The sequence below is a fragment of the Heptranchias perlo genome, chromosome 44, assembly GCF_035084215.1.
Source record: "Heptranchias perlo isolate sHepPer1 chromosome 44, sHepPer1.hap1, whole genome shotgun sequence".
Taxonomy (NCBI): Eukaryota; Metazoa; Chordata; class Chondrichthyes; order Hexanchiformes; family Hexanchidae; genus Heptranchias; species Heptranchias perlo.
The window spans coordinates 5,101,729-5,117,885 of NC_090368.1; positions in this window are offsets into that span (position 1 = coordinate 5,101,729).

Sequence of the window (16,157 nt, forward strand, 5' to 3'; positions counted from 1 at the left end):
CACCATTGGCGGCCGTGCCTTCAGCCGCCCGGGCCCTGAGCTCTGGAATTCCCTCCCTAAACCTCTCCGCCTCTCTCTCCCCCTTTAAGACGCTCCTTAAAACCTCCCTCTTTGACCAAGCTTTTGGTCACCTGTCCTAATATCTCCTTATGTGGCTCGGTGTCGAATTTGGTTTGATAATCGCTCCAGTGAAGCGCCTTGGGGACGTTTTAGGCGCCAAATAAATGCAGGCTGTTGTTGAGTCTTCTCACTGAGATCAATGCTTGTCAAGAGGGGCTAATTTTGCCTTGATGCTTCTGGGTCTCCGGAGGGAAGGAGTCAGAAAGGATTTGGATTGCTGGAGAAACAAGACAAAACTCTTGTTTGTCAAAATGTTATTGACATGCAAACCATATGGAACGTGAGTAATTTTTTAATATGTAGCAACGGGTCTTAGTGGTGATTGCTGATACTTGGGTATAAACTCAGTGTGATGGTTTAACCCTTGCCAGGGCGGGCAGGGCTCACAATCAGTGACGGTGCCAGCCCTGTCTCAGTGGGGAGCAGTCTCTCTCTCTCTCTCTCTCTCGTCTCTGAGTCAGACGGTCGTGGGCTCGAGCCCCCACTCCACAGACCTGAGCACAAAACCCAGGCCGACGCTCCCCGGTGCCAGTGCTGAGGGAGTGCTGCACTGTCTTTCGGATGAGACATTAAACCCGAGGGCATGTCTGCCCCTCTCGGGGGGGGGGATGTAAAAGATCCCACGGCCGCTATTTCGAAGAGCTGGGCCAATATTTATCCAACAGCTGTAAAAAAACAGATTATCTGGTTATTTATCACAATTCTGGCCTCTTCTGCATCTTTCGCTCCACCATTGGCGGCCGTGCCTTCAGACGCCCGGGCCCGAAGCTCTGGAATTCCCTCCCTAAACCTCTCCGCCTCTCTCTCCTCCTTTAAGACGCTCCTTAAAACCTACTTCTTTGACCGAGCTTTTGGTCACCTGTCCCTAATATCTCCTTATGTGGCTCGGTGTCAAATTTTGTCCGATATCGAGGCTGGCATCTTATGTTGAACTGAGATGGTGTATGCCCTCTCAAGGCATAAAAGATCCCATGGCAACAGTTCCAGGAGAGCAGGGGATTTCTCCCCTGGTGATCTGGACAATGTTCATCCCTCAACTAAAACCGGCAAGGCAAATGCTCTGGTCTTTCTCATCATTGCCCTCTGTGGGATCACACTGTGCACAAATTAATGGCCATATTTGCTTACGCTATAAATAAACACTGCAACTCGACAGTTGTGACGGGTACTTTAACAATACAAGTTCTGACTTGATGAAGGCAGAAATGATTTCAAGATAAACTCTTGTCCGAATCACATAGTCAGAGGCCAGAACCTCGAGCCAGCACTTTATGGGTATCTGTTATTCTATATATAAACCCCGCCGAACCCCTCGATTAGATTCCAGCCTGTAACTCACTCCCGGGTATCTGTTATTCTATATATAAACCCCCCCGAACCCCTCGATTAGATTCCAGCCTGTAACTTACTCCCGGGTATCTGTTATTCTATATATAAACCCCCCCGAACCCCTCGATTAGATTCCAGCCTGTAACTCACTCCCGGGTATCTGTTATTCTATATATAAACCCCCCCGAACCCCTCGATTAGATTCCAGCCTGTAACTCACTCCTGGGTATCTGTTATTCTATATATAAACCCCCCGAACCCCTCGATTAGATTCCAGTCTGTAACTCACTCCCGGGTATCTGTTATTCTATATATAAACCCCCCGAATCCCTCGATTAGATTCCAGTCTGTAACTCACTCCCGGGTATCTGTCATTCTATATATAAACCCCCCGAACCCCTCGATTAGATTCCAGCCTGTAACTCACTCCCGGGTATCTGTTATTCTATATATAAACCCCACCGAACCCCTCGATTAGATTCCAGCCTGTAACTCACTCCCGGGTATCTGTTATTCTATATATAAACCCCCCCGAACCCCTCGATTAGATTCCAGTCTGTAACTCACTCCCGGGTATCTGTTATTCTATATATAAACCCCCCCGAACCCCTCGATTAGATTCCAGCCTGTAACTCACTCCCGGGTATCTATTATTCTGTATATAACCCCCCCGAACCCCTCGATTAGATTCCAGTCTGTAACTCACTCCCGGGTATCTGTTATTCTATATATAAACCCCCCGAACCCCTCGATTAGATTCCAGCCTGTAACTCACTCCCGGGTATCTGTTATTCTGTATATAAACCCCCCGAACCCCTCGATTAGATTCCAGCCTGTAACTCACTCCCGGGTATCTGTTATTCTATATATAAACCCCCCCGAACCCCTCGATTAGATTCCAGCCTGTAACTCACTCCCGGGTATCTGTTATTCTGTATATAAACCCCCCGAACCCCTCGATTAGATTCCAGCCTGTAACTCACTCCCGGGTATCTGTTATTCTATATATAAACCCCCCCGAACCCCTCGATTAGATTCCAGCCTGTAACTCACTCCCGGGTATCTGTTATTCTATATATAAACCCCCCCGAACCCCTCGATTAGATTCCAGTCTGTAACTCACTCCCGGGTATCTGTTATTCTATATATAAACCCCCCGAACCCCTCGATTAGATTCCAGTCTGTAACTCACTCCCGGGTATCTGTTATTCTATATATAAACCCCCCCGAACCCCTCGATTAGATTCCAGTCTGTAACTCACTCCCGGGTATCTGTTATTCTATATATAAACCCCCCCGAACCCCTCGATTAGATTCCAGCCTGTAACTCACTCCCGGGTATCTGTTACTCTATATATAAACCCCCCGAACCCCTCGATTAGATTCCACCCTGTAACTCACTCCCGGGTATCTGTTATTCTATATATAAACCCCCCGAACCCCTCGATTAGATTCCAGTCTGTAACTCACTCCCGGGTATCTGTTATTCTATATATAAACCCCCCGAACCCCTCGATTAGATTCCAGCCTGTAACTCACTCCCGGGTATCTGTTATTTTATATATAAACCCCCCGAACCTCTCGATTAGATTCCAGCCTGTAACTCACTCCCGGGTATCTGTTATTCTATATATAAACCCCCCGAACCCCTCGATTAGATTCCAGCCTGTAACTCACTCCCGGGTATCTGTTATTTTATATGTAGATATATGTTCCCACCGGCCGAGACTCCAAGCTGGGAGCACTCATAGTATCATCAGCACAGAAAGAGGCCATTCACCCCATCGTGCCTGTGACGGCTCTTTGGTACAACTATCCAATCAGTTCCACTCCCCCCCTGCTCTTTCCCCAGAGCCCTGTAATTTTTCCTTTTCAAGTATTTATCCAATTCCCCTTTTGAAAGTTATTATTGAATCTGCCTCCACTGCCCTTTCAGGCAGCGCATTCCAGATCAGAACAACTCGCTGCGTAAAAAAAATTCTCCTCATCTCCCCCTCTGGATCTTTTGCCAATTATCTTCAATCTGTGTCCTCTGGTTCCCGACCCTCCTGCCACTGGAAACAGTTTCTCCTTATTTACTCTATCAAAGCCCTTCATGATTTTGAACACCTCGATTAAATCTCCCCTTAACCTTCTCTGCTCTAAGGAGAACAATCCCAGCTTCTCCAGTCTCTCCACATAACTGAAGTCCCTCATCCCTGGCACCATTCTAGTAAATCTCCTCTGCACCCTCTCCAAGGCCTTGACATCCTTCCTAAAGTGCGGTGCCCAGGATTGGACACAATACTCCAGCTGGGGCCTAACCATTGATTTATAAAGGGTTTAGCATAACTTCCTTGCTTTTGTACTCTGTGCCTCTGTTTATAAAGCCCAGGATCCCGTTTGCTTTTTTAACAACCTTCTCAACTTGTCCTGCCACCTTCAGAGATTTGTGTACATACACCCCCAGGTCTCTCTGTTCCTGCACCCTCTTTAGAATTGTACCATTTAGTTTATTTTGCCTCTCCTCATTCTTCCTACCAAAATATATCACTTCACACTTCTCTGCGTTAAATTCCATCTGCCGTGTGTCCGCCCATTTCACCAGCCTGTCGATGTCCTCCTGAAGTCTGTTACTATCCTCCACATTGTTTACTACATTTCCGAGTTTGGTGTCATCTGCAAACTTCGAAACTATACCCTCTATACCCGAGTCCAGGTCATTAATTAATATTGAAAAGAGCAGTGGTCCTAATACTGACCCCTGGGGAACACCACTGTATACCTCCCTCCAGTCTGAAAAACAACCGTTCACCACGACTCTCTGCTTTCTGTCCCTTGGCCAATTTTGCATCCATGCTGCCGCTGTCCCCGTAATCCCATGGGCTTCAATTGGGCAGCACTTTCAAAGAGCCAGCACAGGCACGTTGGGTCGAGTGGCCTCCTCCTGTGCTGTCCCCCCCATGACTCTTTGAAAGAGCTCTCCCATCAGTCCCACTCCCCCTCCTGCTCTTTCCCCGTAGCCCCTGCAAACCTTTCCCCTTCAAGTATTTATCCGATTCCCTTTTGAAAGTTACTATTGAATCTGCTTCCAACGCCCTTTGAGGCAGCGCGTTCCAGATCAGAACAACTCGCTGCGTTAGAAAAATATTCTCCTCCTCCTCTTCCCCTCTCTGGTTCTTATCGTTGCAGCAGAGAATAGAGAAGGTCTCTCCGTCACGAGAGAGGTAGTAGTTGCTATGAGTGGGTGTCCTGGGAGGCAATTGGTGCCGAGCGTTTCCCAGTGGGATAACTGATAAAATATAGAATATAGAATAAAAATAACACATGCCAGGCTTGTGAAGTGAGAGAGGAACAGCTTGCTGGGAAATCCTGCAGGGAACTTGTGATCACAAGTCCTTTTTTTATCTTTTCAGCAAGAGTTGTCTCCAGATACCCAGTCACCATTTTATATTTAAAAAAAGGCGTCAAGAGAGGAGGCTGATTTCCGGCCTTGTAGGCCCGAGGCCCCCCGCCGCCGCCCAGGTGTATCGCAAAGAAGTTCGCGATCTCTTGTCGCCTCTGGATTTCCATGCCCTCCTGGCCGGCCTCCCATCTTTCGGCCTCCAGTAAACCTCAGCTCATCCGAACTCGCACCCAGTCCTGTTCGCCCATCAACTCCACCCCGTGTCCGGCAAGGCCTCGGTTTTAAAATTCTCACCCTCCTGTTCAAATCCCCTCCACGGCCTCGCAACCCCCCTCCCTCCCCTCCTTATCTCTGTGACCTCCTCCGGCCCCCTACGACCCTCCGAGATCTCTGCCCTCCTCCAATTCTGGCCTCGTGCGCATCCCCCGATTTCCTCCATCGTCGGCCGTGCCTTCAGCCGCCTAGGCCCTAAGCCCTGGAGTGGGGATGGGGGCAAGTAGCATTAAAAAAAAAATCTGGAGTCACTCAGGAGGCTGTTCAGTGCCGGGATTGGGGGGAGGCGGAGGGGGAGGGAATGGTAGGTTTCTAGGAACTAGATGGGCTGAATGGCCTCCCCCGTCTTTGGGGAAAAGTATTGATCTCGTGCCTTTCTCTCTGGGAGATGTTCTAAGGGGGAGCGATGGATGACAGGGAGGAAACAGGTACTGGGAGGTCACCACTGAGCTGGTCAACAAGGTAGATCTTCAGAAGGTTGTTGAAGGAAGGGAGGACAAGTAGCTGTGGGAGGGGAACGGGGCGGTGGGAGGGGGGGTTTAGGGAGAGCAGTCCAAAATGTGAAAAGCCTTGGCAGTTGGGGAAGGGGGAGAAAGGGGATACACAGTAGGCCAGAGTTGGAAGAGGCCAGGAGGAGATCTGGGTTATAGATCAGTGGTGGGACGGGAGGATCTGAAGGGACAAAGATCAGGAGGTCCTTAGTTGTTCGTTATCCAGTGATCCCACCCCCCTCACCTGCCCACCTCAGCTCCGGCTGAGATCAGCAAACTCAACACCCGCCAGAAAATGAATCTGGGACCGTCCTGGTCTCGATAGAAAGATCTTGCATTTCTATAGGGCCTTCCCCCACCTCAGGACATCCCAAAGTGCTCCACAGCCAATGAAGTACTTTTCGAAGTGTAGTCACTGTTGTAAATTGTGGGGTTGAGATACAGATCAGCCATGATCTAATTGAATGGCGGAAGAGGCTCGAGGGGCTGAACGGCCTCCTCCTGTCCCTTTGTAACAGGCTCGAGGGGCTGGACGGCCTCCTCCTGTCCCTTTGTAACAGGCTCTGAGGGGCTGAACGGCCTCCTCCTGTTCCTATCTAAACCTTCAAGCGAAAACGAGAAAGGGACTAAATGGGATGACTCGATGGGGTACGTGCGCCACCACAGGAGAATCGTTCCTCGAGCCGTCATAAAGATGTAATTCTCCACCAGCAGCCAGACTTCACACCAATTTGACAGAGGCTATCGGCCGTTGCCATGCAGTGATCTATGCCTGGCGACAGCAATGGAATTACAGCCAATTGGAAGGAGATTTTTATTTCACTGCGCAGTTGCCATGACGGTCGGCCATGGTCTCAGAGGGTAGCACTCTCGCCTTGACGGAGGTCGAAGGTCGTGGGTTCGAGCCCTGCTCCCGAGACTTGAGTCCTGCAAACTCGGCCGATGCTCCCAGCGCCAGCACTGAGGGAGCGCCGCACTGTCGGAGGTGCCGTCTTTCGGATGAGACGTTAAACCGAGGGCCCCGTCTGCCCCTCTCAGGTGGAGGTAAAAGATCCCACGGGCCGCTATTGGAAGAAGAGCAGGGGGGAGTTCTCCCCGGTGTCCTGGGGGCCGATATTTATCCCTCAACCAACATCACTAAAAAAAGCAGATTATCCGGGTCATTATCATATTTCTGTTTGTGGGATCTTGCTGTGCGCAAATTGGCTGCTGCGTTTCCTACATCACAACAGTGACTACACTTCAGGAAGTATTTCATTGGCTGTAAAGCGCTTTGGGACGTCCTGAGTTGGTGGCATAGTCAAGTCCTTTCTTTTTCCACTGGGAGGCCTGAGGCCTAGATCCAAGGTGCAGGAGGGAAGGTGAGGTGAATTTTTTTTTTAATACATTGGCTCGTTGATGCCAAGCTTGGATTTCAGCTGATTGTGGGACGATGGGGAGAATGAGGGAGGGGAGGGCTTCCAGAGTCTGGGGGCCTGTGGGATGGACTGTTGGAGGTGGAGATGGTTCGATGAGTCTAGATTTTAACCCAGCGGGGAGCAAAGCATTGGCACATCCATGGAGAGAGGCCTCGGAGCAGGCTGCTTGACTCACCTGACCTGCCATCCGAGGCCTGCCCTCATCCAAAACTCTGCTGCCCCCCCGTATCCTAACTCGCACCGAGTCCCGTTCACCCATCACCCCCCTGTGCTCGCTGGACCTACATTGGCTCCCGGTGCGGCAACGCCTCAATTTTAAAATTCTCATCCTCCTGTTCAAATCCCTCCATGGCCCTCGCTCCCCCTCCCTATCTCTGTAACCTCCTCCAGCCCCTCCGACCCTCCGAGATCTCTGCGCTCCTCCGATTCCGGCCTCTTGCGCATCCCCCGATTTCCATCGCTCCACCATTGGCGGCCGTGCCTTCAGCCGCCTGGGCCCTAAGCTCTGGAATTCCCTCCCTAAACCTCTCCGCCTCTCTCTCCTCCTTTAAGACGCTCCTTAAAACCTACCTCTTTGACCGAGCTTTTGGTCACCTGTCCTAATATCTCCTTATGTGGCTCGGTGTCACATTTTGTCTGATTTACGCTCCTGTGAAGCACCTTGGGGACGTTTTACTATGTTAAAGGTGCTTGTAAAAGTGCCAGAAGTAGTTGTGCCTTGTACGAGGGGGCAAAGTTGAGGCCTTTTCTCCCAGCGAAGAGAAATGTCGAAGAGCTTTCCCCCAGGGGGGCGTTGGTGGCCCCCCGAACCTGAGAGAGATGAGGAAGAGGGGGGCTCGGGGCGAGAGAGTGTGACGTTACAGTCCTGCTCGTTTCGTCTCTCTCCGTCTTTCGAATTCCAATTCGCAGCGACAGAAAGAGAAGCTTCCGGACGCATCGCGGGAGGGCTCGAGAATTGTCCGCTGGACGGCTGTGGGGCTAAACATCCCACCCCCACCCCGTGTAATCGGAGCTTTCTTCGGTTGATAGTATTAGGGAATGATACAACACAGGAGGAGGCTGCTCGGCCCATCGTGCCTGTGCCGGCTCTTTGAAAGAGCTCTCCAATTAGTCCCACTCCCCTGCTCTTTCCCCCATAAATTTTTCCCCTTCGAGTATTTATCCAATTCCCTTTTTGAAAGTTACTATTGAATCTGCTTCCACCGTCCTTTCAGGCAGCGCATTCCAGATCAGAACAACTCGCTGCGTTAAAAACATTCTCCTCATCTCCCCCTCTGGTTCTTTTGCCAATTATCTTCAATCTGGGTCCTCTGGTGACCCTCCCGCCACTGGAAACAGTTTCTCCTTATTTACTCCATCAAAACCCCTCATGATTTTGAACCCCTCGATTAAATCTCCCCTTAACCTTCTCTGCTCTAAGGAGAACAATCCCAGCTTCTCCAGTCTCTCCACATAACTGAAGTCCCTCATCCCTGGTACCATTCCAGTAAATCTCCTCTGCCCCCTCTCCAAGGCCTTGACATCCTTCCTAAAGTGCGGTGCCCAGAATTGGCCACAATATTCCAACTGAGGCCCAACCAGTGTTTTATAAAGGGTTTAATATAACGTCCTTGCTTTTGTACTCAATGCCTCTATTTATAAAGCCCAGGATCCCGTATGCTTTTTTAACAACCTTCTCAACTTGTCCTGCCACCTTCAAAGGTTTGTGTACACACACCCCCAGGTCTCTCTGTTCCTGCACATCTGAGGTGGGGCAGTGAGGAGGAAGAGGCGGTTGAGGGGGAGAGGGGGGAGGGAGAGGGGAGACGGAGAGGGGAAGGGGTGACTGTCCCTTTGAAGATAGCATCAACTGGGGTCACACAATGTGTGGTGGGCACTCTACTGCTCACATACACATCTTATGCTTTACACAACAACAAAAAGCCCCGAGAAACTAAGAAACACAATTCAGTCCCAATCTCTCTGAACTTTGTTAAGTAGGAAACTGGAACAATACAGGCCCGGGAGGGCAGACTTCCCATCTCGAAATTTCCTTTTCAGGAGTTCTAGCCTTGAATCAAGAGTCAGGCGACTGTTGTTTTGTTTCCTTCCTTTCTGTGATTGGTCTCTCTCTCTCTCTCGGGGGTCTCCAAAATAGTCTTTTCGGCCATTTTAGAATTTTTCTTTCTTGAGGGTTGAGGGGGGTGAGGGGAGTGCGGGGAGGTGAGGGGGTGAGGTAGACGAGGGGAGTGCGGGGGTGAGGGGAGGGGAGGGGGTGAGGTGGAGGTGAGGGGAGATGAGGGGGATGAGGTGAGGCGTGGGGGGAAAGGACATCCCAGTGTTCAGCCGTTGCCGTGTTTCGTTGTTCCTGGATCAGGTGGTCAAGAGGGAGAACTGATGGAGTTTCCCCTGTCCGTCGATGTCCCTGTGATGGTGAGTCACTGAGCTCCCCTGTACGAACATCCCATGATCCCACCTGCCCATTCATCGACCCATTGGTTCCATCTGTTCATCTCTCTCTCCATCCATCTCTCTCTCCATCCATTGCTCTCTCCATCCATCTCTCTCTCCATCCATCTCTCTCTCCATCCATCTCTCTCTCCATCCATTGCTCTCTCCATCCGTCTCTCTCTCCATCCATCTCTCTCTCCATCCGTCTCTCCATCCATCCGTCTCTCCATCCATCTCTCTCTCCATCCATCGCTCTCTCCATCCATCTCTCACTCCATCTGTCTCTCTCTCCATCCGTCTCTCTCTCCATCCGTCTCTCTCTCCATCTGTCTCTCCATCCATCCGTCTCTCTCTCCATCCGTCTCTCTCCATCCGTCTCTCTCTCCATCCGTCTCTCCATCCATCCGTCTCTCTCTCCATCCGTCTCTCTCTCCATCCGTCTCTCTCCATCCGTCTCTCTCTCCATCCGTCTCTCCATCCATCCGTCTCTCCATCCATCTCTCTCTCCATCCATCGCTCTCTCCATCCATCTCTCACTCCATCTGTCTCTCTCTCCATCCGTCTCTCTCTCCATCCGTCTCTCTCTCCATCTGTCTCTCCATCCATCCGTCTCTCTCTCCATCCGTCTCTCTCCATCCGTCTCTCTCTCCATCCGTCTCTCCATCCATCCGTCTCTCTCTCCATCCGTCTCTCTCTCCATCCGTCTCTCTCTCCATCCGTCGCTCTCTCCATCCGTCGCTCTCTCCATCCGTCTCTCTCTCCATCCGTCTCTCTCTCCATCCGTCTCTCCATCCGTCCGTCTCTCTCTCCGTCCGTCTCTCTCTCCATCCGTCTCTCTCTCCATCCGTCTCTCTCTCCATCCGTCTCTCCATCCATCCGTCTCTCTCTCCATCCGTCTCTCCATCCATCCGTCTCTCCCTCCATCCGTCTCTCCATCCATCCGTCTCTCTCTCCATCCGTCTCTCTCTCCATCCGTCTCTCCATCCATCCGTCTCTCCATCCATCCGTCTCTCTCTCCATCCGTCTCTCGCTCCATCCGTCTCTCTCTCCATCCGTCTCTCTCTCCATCCGTCTCTCTCTCATCCGTCTCTCTCTCCATCCGTCTCTCCATCCATCCGTCTCTCTCTCCATCCGTCTCTCTCTCCATCCGTCTCTCTCTCCATCCATCTCTCGATCTATCTGTCTCTCTCTCCATCCATCTCTCGATCTATCCGTCTCTCTCTCCATCCATCTCTCGATCTATCCGTCTCTCTCTCCATCCATCTCTCGATCTATCCGTCTCTCTCTCCATCCGTCTCTCTCTCCATCCGTCTCTCCATCCATCCGTCTCTCTCTCCATCCGTCTCTCTCTCCATCCGTCTCTCCATCCATCCGTCTCTCTCTCCATCCGTCTCTCTCTCTATCCGTCTCTCTCTCCATCCGTCTCTCTCTCCATCCGTCTCTCTCTCCATTCGTCTCTCTCTCCATCCGTCTCTCTCTCCATCCGTCTCTCGATCTATCCGTCTCTCTCTCCATCCGTCTCTCTCTCCATCCGTCTCTCTCTCCATCCGTCTCTCCATCCATCCGTCTCTCTCTCCATCCGTCTCTCTCTCCATCCGTCTCTCCATCCATCCGTCTCTCTCTCCATCCGTCTCTCTCTCCATCCGTCTCTCTCTCCATCCGTCTCTCTCTCCATCCGTCTCTCCATCCATCCGTCTCTCTCTCCATTCGTCTCTCTCTCCATCCGTCTCTCCATCCATCCGTCTCTCTCTCCATCCGTCTCTCTCTCCATCCGTCTCTCCATCCATCCGTCTCTCCATCTATCCGTCTCTCTCTCCATCCGTCTCTCTCTCCATCCGTCTCTCTCTCCATCCGTCTCTCTCTCCATCCGTCTCTCTCTCCATCCGTCTCTCGATCTATCCGTCTCTCTCTCCATCCGTCTCTCTCTCCATCCGTCTCTCCATCCATCCGTCTCTCTCTCCATCCGTCTCTCCATCCATCCGTCTCTCTCTCCATCCGTCTCTCTCTCCATCCGTCTCTCTCTCCATCCGTCTCTCCATCCATCCGTCTCTCTCTCCATCCGTCTCTCTCTCCATCCGTCTCTCTCTCCATCCGTCTCTCTCTCCATCCGTCTCTCTCTCCATCCGTCTCTCCATCCATCCGTCTCTCCATCTATCCGTCTCTCTCTCCATCCGTCTCACTCTCCATCCGTCTCTCTCTCCATCCGTCTCTCTCTCCATCCGTCTCTCCATCCATCCGTCTCTCTCTCCATCCGTCTCTCTCTCCATCCGTCTCTCCATCCATCCGTCTCTCCATCTATCCGTCTCTCTCTCCATCCGTCTCTCTCTCCATCCGTCTCTCTCTCCATCCGTCTCTCGATCTATCCAGTTCCTTAACTATCCATCTATCGATAGAGAGAGAGATGGATAGATAGAGTTGGATAGAGAGAGATGGATAGATAGCAAGAGAGTTGGATAGTTACCTCTATCCATCTATATTTATCTATCTCTCTCACTCTATCTATCTCTTTCTATCTCTATCGATCTCTCTCTCTATCTCTTTCTGTCTATCTCTCTCACTCTATCTATCTCTCTCTCTATCTCTTTCTGTCTATCTATCTCTCTCTATCTATCTCTCTGTCTCTAACCATCTATCTCTCTCTAACTATCTTTCTCTCTCTCTACCTTTCTCTCTCTCTACCTTTCTCTTTCTCTATCTTTCTCTCTCTCTATCTTTCTCTCTCTAACTATCTTTCTCTCTCTAACTACCTCTATCTCTCTAGCAATCTTTCTCTTTCTCCCTATCTCTATCTATCTCTATATCTATCTATCTCTCTCTAGCTATCTTTCTCTCTCTCTACCTATCTCTCTCTATCTTTCTCTCTCTCCCTATCTCTATCTCTCTATCTCTCTCTCTCTTTCTATCTCTCACTTTCTCTCTCTCTCTTTCTCTCTCTCTTTTTATCTATCTCTCTCTTTCTCTTTCGATCTCTCTTTCTCTCTATATCTCTATCTATCTATCTCTAGCTATCTTTCTCTCTCTCTAGCTATCTTTCTCTCTCTCTCTATCTCTTCCTCTCTATCTTTCTCTCTCTAGCTATCCCTCTCTCTCTCTCTCTATCTTTCTATCTCTAGCTATCTTTCTCTCTATCTCTTTCTCTCTATCTTTCTCTCTCCAGCTATCCCCCTCTCTCTCTCTCTCTCCCTATCTCTATATCTCTATCTATCTCTCTCTAGCTATCCCTCTCTCTCTCTCTATCTCTATATCTCTATCTATCTATCTCTAGCTATCTTTCTCTCTCTATCTCTTTCTCTCTATCTTTCTCTCTCTAGCTATCCCTCTCTCTCTCTCTCCCTATCTCTATATCTCTATCTATCTCTCTCTAGCTATCCCTCTCTCTCTCTATCTTTACATCTCTATCTATCTATCTCTAGCTATCTTTCTCTCTCTATCTCTTTCTCTCTATCTATCTCTCTCTAGCTATCCCTCTCTCTATATCTCTATCTATCTATCTCTAGCTATCTATCTCTCTCTATCTATCTCTCTCTAGCTATCCCTCTCTCTCTCTCTATCTCTCTCTCTCTCTATCTTTCTCTCTCTAGCTATCCCTCTCTCTCTATCTCTCTCTCTATCTTTCTCTCTCTAGCTATCCCTCTCTCTCTCTCTATCTCTCTCTCTATCTTTCTCTCTCTAGCTATCCCTCTCTCTCTCTATATCTATCTCTCTCTCTATCTTTCTCTCTCTATCTATCCCTCTCTCTCTCTCTCTCTATCTATCTCTCTCTCTCTCTATCTTTCTCTCTCTAGCTATCCCTCTCCCTCTCTCTCTATCCCCCTCTCTCTCTCTCTCTCTATCCCTCTCTCTCTCTCTCTCCATCCCTCTCTCTCTCTCTCTCTCTATCTATCTCTCTCTCTCTATCTTTCTCTCTCTCTCTATCTTTCTCTCTCTCTCTCTATCCCTCTCTCTCTCTCTCTCCATCCCCCTCTCTCTCTCTCTCTCTCTATCTCTCTCTCTCTCTATCTTTCTCTCTCTCTCTCTATCCCTCTCTCTCTCTATCTTTCTCTCTCTCTCTCTATCCCTCTCTCTCTCTATCTCTCTCTCTCTCTATCCCTCTCTCTATCTTTCTCTCTCTCTCTCTATCCCTCTCTCTCTCTATCCCTCTCTCTATCTTTCTCTCTCTCTCTCTATCCTTCTCTCTCTCTATCTATCTCTCTCTCTCTATCTATCTCTCTCTCTCTCTATCCCTCTCTCTCTCTCTCTCCATCCCCCCCTCTCTCTCTCTCTCTCTATCTCTCTCTCTCTCTATCTTTCTCTCTCTCTCTCTATCCCCCCCCTCTCTCTCTCTCTATCTTTCTCTCTCTCTCTCTATCCCTCTCTCTCTCTCTCTCCATCCCCCTCTCTCTCTCTCTCTATCTCTCTCTCTCTCTCTATCTTTCTCTCTCTCTCTCTATCCCCCCTCTCTCTCTCTCTCTATCTTTCTCTCTCTCTCTCTATCTCTCTCTCTCTCTATCCCTCTCTCTCTCTCTCTATCCCTCTCTCTCTCTATCCCCCCCTCTCTCTCTCTCTCTATCCCTCTCTCTCTCTATCCCTCTCTCTCTCTATCTCTCTCTCTCTATCTTTCTCTCTCTCTCTCTATCCCTCTCTCTCTATCTCTCTCTATCCCTCTCTCTCTCTCTATCTCTCTCTCTCTCTCTCTATATTTCTATCCACCCAAGGGGCCTCACATGTGAAGAATAGCTACTCGAGGTGGATATCGGCCTTGGACGGACGTACCCCAGCGAGGGAGTTAACACCTTCAGGGGAGGAGGGGGGGGAATCTGGAGGGGGAGAAAATGGAGGAGATTATACATCACGAGGAGCAAAGATTAAACCAGGCAGCTCCTTTAAATGGGCAGAAAGACGAGAGACACAATGACGGAGTGTGTTTACCACAAAATAACAACTCGTGAAAGAAAGGCCTGAATTTATATCGCCCTTGACGCACCTAAGCCCACTTCCCATAGGCCGACAGAATCTTTTGAAACTGTCGAGAGGGAGGCAAGTTCAGCAGCAGCCATTTTGTGCACAGCAAGATCCCGCAGGCCGCACGTGAGATTTTGTGCCTCGATTATTAAAGTGAACAAATCGATCTATGGAGGGAGGGATCCCTGGCCAAGACCTGCTCCGAATCCTCAAGGCTCGGGGTTCTGACTGACGGCCCCTCGCCCGAGGCAGTGCTCCCTCACAGCTCGCCCCAGAGTCTCCGGCTCTCTGGTGTCACGCCCCCACTCCAGAGAGTCGAGCCTTTAATCCAGGCCCGACACTCCCGGTGCCGGTGCTGGGGGAGCGCCGCGCTGTCGGAGGTGCCGTCTTTCGGATGAGACGTCAAACCCAGGCCCCCCGTCTCGGACGGACGAGAAAGATCCCACTGGGCCGCTATTGGAAGGAGAGCAGGGGGGGAGAGTTCTCCCCGGTGTCCTGGGCCCAATATTTACCCCTCAAACAACATCACTTAAAAACAGATGATCTGGGTCATTTATCACATCGCTGTTTGTGGGATCTTGCTGTGCGCAAATCGGCTGCTGCGTTTCCCGCATTACAACAGTGACCACACTTCAAAAAAATGCTTTGCGATCACAAAGGCCCACAGATTCTGTTCCAACATGTTGCAGCCTGCAGTACAGCCGGGCCACGGGAGAATTCCCCCTCAGCGTGGCCAATCCCACAGCTCTTTTGAGTCTCGATTATTAGAGTAACCGAACCGTCGCAGATGCAGTCAACATCTGGAACTGCCCCCTTCCCCCCGAGCTCATCATCAGCTTTCGAAGAGAGCGTCGTTGAGAACTTCCGTTCTGTCTCTGCCCGACCCGGGGTCCCCACCCCCCGGCCCGAGCGAAGGGAGGCGGAGAGGGCGATGAAGAGAGAGTGGGGGTGAGGGAGGGAATGAGAGCTCGCAGGAGCCAAGAGGGCTGGGGACGGGTAGAGTGCGAGAGAGAGAGAGAGAGAGGGAGAGAGAAAGAGTGACAGCAAATTGGACAAGGGAGGAGGAGAGCACGAGGCAGGGGGAGAGAGTGAGTGAAAAAATGATTGAGGGGAGAGAGAGTGATAGCAAAGTGGATTAAAAAGGAGAGCGCAGGGCAGAGAGAGAGATAGAGAGAGATAGATAGATAGAGAGATAGAGAGAGAGACAGATAGAGAGAGATAGACAGATAGATAGAGAGATAGAGAGAGAGACAGATAGAGAGAGAGACAGATAGAGATAGAGAGATAGGCAGATAGAGAGATAGAGAGAGAGACAGATAGAGAGAGAGAGAGAGGGATAGCAAAGTGGATTAAAAAGGAGAGCACAGGGCAGAGAGAGAGATAGAGAGAGATAGATAGATAGAGAGATAGAGAGACAGATAGAGAGAGAGAGAGAGATAGAGAGAGAGAGAGAGGGATAGAGAGAAATAGATATAGAGAGAGATAGATAGAGAGAGACAGAAAGAGAGAGATAGACAGATAGAGAGAGATAGATAGATGGACAGATATAGAGAGATAGAGAGAGATAGACAGATATAGAGAGATAGATAGAGATAGACAGATAGAGAGAGATAGATAGAGATAGACAGATATAAAGAGATAAATAGAGAGAGACAGAGAGAGAGAGACTGAGAGAGAGAGAGATAGAGAGAAAGAGAGATAGAGAAAGAGAGATAGAGAGAGAGAAAGAGAGAGACAGATATAGAGAAAGAGACAGATAGAGAGAGATAG